Source organism: Lolium rigidum, chromosome 1 (genome assembly GCF_022539505.1).
Source record: "Lolium rigidum isolate FL_2022 chromosome 1, APGP_CSIRO_Lrig_0.1, whole genome shotgun sequence".
NCBI lineage: Eukaryota > Viridiplantae > Streptophyta > Magnoliopsida > Poales > Poaceae > Lolium > Lolium rigidum.
Window position 1 is genome coordinate 271,190,070 of NC_061508.1, and position 3,266 is coordinate 271,193,335.

Genomic DNA, 3,266 nt, shown 5'->3' on the forward strand with positions numbered 1-3,266 from the left:
GATATAATCATATCCGTGTGTATGTATTTCCTATCATGTGTGTATGTATGTCGTACTACCTGTGTAAGTATGCTATTGTTTATGTATAGATGTATAATACGGAGAAATAACAACGTGTATTCGAAATATGGGCAAGAAGAAGTTGAAACGTCTCAAGCATACTGGCAGCGTGCGGCCACACGCTGCCATTAGATATATTGGTCGCGCACCACCTCCGCACGCAACTGCTAAGGGGCACGCGACTACGAATAGATACCCCTGGCGAATTACCAGTCGCGGGCCGACGCCCGCGAGTGAAGGCCCAAATCCACACGTAAGTAGTAGGCTTTTCCCTACTAGTGACTGCAAAAAGGTTACTATCAAGAAAATTAAATTTACTATCACAAAGTTTAAAAAAGAATGTGCCACTATTCAGGCGTGTTGTTCATGTACGCGTGAACAATGTTCAGAACACTTAATATGAATCGGAGAGAGCGTAAACAAAAGCTTTTACCATGTTTTTGCTTTTTATAATTCTTGCTCACACACGATGGAAATCGTCAAGCATAATTTAATACAATTATTAATTTCACTCACATGGGCCTTCATGGATCATCTAGGTGGCATACTTGCATATATAGAACTTAGGCTCAATTATCGAGTCATAGCCCAAGCCTCTAGCATTTACTTGACGATGGACTTTGAGGCAGTAAAAAAAACATCAAAAGTGTTACAAGACTAGGCTTCTAACCTTCTTTTCAGGAGGTTCTCGGTCAGGATACAATACATAGAGCGTGACCTTACGATGAAAATACTAAGATTTTCCAAACAAAGAGAAAGAAAAATAAAGGGACGGTGGTGCACATGAAAAACACTACATGGCCGGAGCATGCCAAGACCAACACCACAAACAACCACGTGTAGTTTGCATGGAGGAGTGCATTGCGTGAGACATCCAAGCGTATCACAACGCCAATATCATGCAAAGTATCTGTAATATCATAGGTTTAGAGGCTATAAAATGAGAGAACACCAAAGTGTGCATTGCATTCATGCATAGAAAATTCTGGGAATTTTCGCGCTTTCAAATAAAACTTACCACAGTAACTGAAGTTTCACTTGACTTGCTGGAATTGAAGTAGATCATCAAGTCAAGCGCTATAAACTTCACGGTGATCTTTGCTAAAACCATGTTTTGGGTAGAGATGATTTGTTCTATGGGCTAGATCAAATGGAATTAGTTTTAACAACAAACAACATCTTAAGTAAGGGTCAACCATAAGATCTTATAAAGGATCTCAATATGACATTCCTTACAACAATACATGAATAATTATTCAATTCTAAATCAAAGAACATGAATAATTAAGAACCTATTCTTTACTTATCTTTTTCATGTCCTGTACTAAATAAGTAATTCTTACCATGATTCACATGGTATATCTTTTCAACTACAATACTTGAACCAAGTCAAGAACATTCATATTCATTCTTCATTAACCTTCGATCATTCCAACCTTGTTTCTCAACTCATTTCTATTAAACCTCAGAGAAAGGAGAGGATCATTTTATTATGTTTATACCATTCATTGAGTAGAGCCACATGTTAAAGAGAGATTAGCGAGGAATAGTTGATCATGTCTAATGCATGATCTTATCTTATAAATTGGGATGATAAGTTAAACCTATATATGTGACCAATAAATCTCATTGTTCTCATGAGATAATAAGTAATTCACTAGTGGTTAACCAAACCAATACTCATGCCTTGTGTAAGGGAGTAATGGTATTGTACCTAAACCTTGCTTATCCAAATACTTGAGACAACCCTAGCATTGCCTTGATACAAGAATTCTACCTAAGTGAGGAGGAGTAACCCTAGCCAATTAAACATAAGCAAGCTTATGCTCATACTTAATCCTAGTTGTGGATCACTTGGGTGATCACTACTAAAACCCTAGGCCATATTTGGATTCAAATCCAAGTGTCACTTTGGATTATAAGTAGAACCCTGCCATGCCTCATGCCTGTTTTATACTTTAATTAGTGAAGTATCACCAAAGCTCTAAACCTTCAAGTAGAATTCACTCCACATTAAATATTATGCCCTAACTTGTGTATCATGGATCACAAGTATAAACCAAGCCATATATGCTTAAGGACTAAATGCCATTTGGTGAGAAGAGTAAAACCAATATCCAATTCTATTTGGTATCCCAAGTAATTGTTTAGTTAACCAAATAGGAAAATATATCATAGTTTGAACCATCACCTTAGCAAGTGAATTGACCAATGATGAGTGATACGTCTCCAACGTATCGATAATTTCTTATGTTCCATGCCACATTATTGATGTTATCTACATGTTTTATGCACACTTTATGTCATATTCGTGCATTTTCTGGAACTAACCTATTAACAAGATGCCGAAGTGCCAGTTCTGTTTCTCGCTGTTTTTGGTTTCAGAAATCCTAGTAACGAAATATTCTCGGAATCGGACGAAATCAACGCCCAAGTTCTTATTTTCACCGGAAGCATCCGAACACCCGGGAAGGACCGGAGGGGGGCACTGGGCCCCCGGACCCTAGGCCGGCGCGGCCCGGGCCCCGGCCGCGCCGCCCTATGGTGTCGTCGCCCCTTCGACCCTCCTCGCGCCGCCTCTTCGCCTATTTAAAGCCCCTGGATCGAAAACCCCGATACGATTGGCGAAAACCACGAGAACCTTCCGGAGCCGCCGCCATCGCGACGCCAAGATCTCGTGGGACAGAGTCTCCGTTCCGGCACGCTGCCGGAGCGGGGAAGTGCCCCGGAAGGCTTCTCCATCGACACCGCTACCATCTCCACCGCCATCTTCATCACCGCTGCTGCTCCCATGAGGAGGGAGTAGTTCTCCATCGAGGCTCGGGCCGTACTCGGTAGCTATGTGGTTAATCTCTCCTATGTACTTCAATACAATGATCTCATGAGCTGCTTTACATGATTGAGATTCATATGAGTTTTGTATCACTACTATCTATGTGCTACTCTAGTGATGTGTTATTAAAGTAGTTCTATTCCTCCTGCACGTGTGTAATGGTGACGAGTGTGTGCACCGTGTTAGTACTTGGTTTGTGCTATGATCATGATCTCTTGTAGATTATGGAGTTAACTATTGCTATGATAATATTGATGTGATCTATTCCTCCTACATATGCATGAAGGTGACGAGTGTGCATGCTATGCTAGTACTTGGTTTAGTAGCGTTGATCTATCTTACACTAAAGGTTACTTAAACATGAGCATTATTG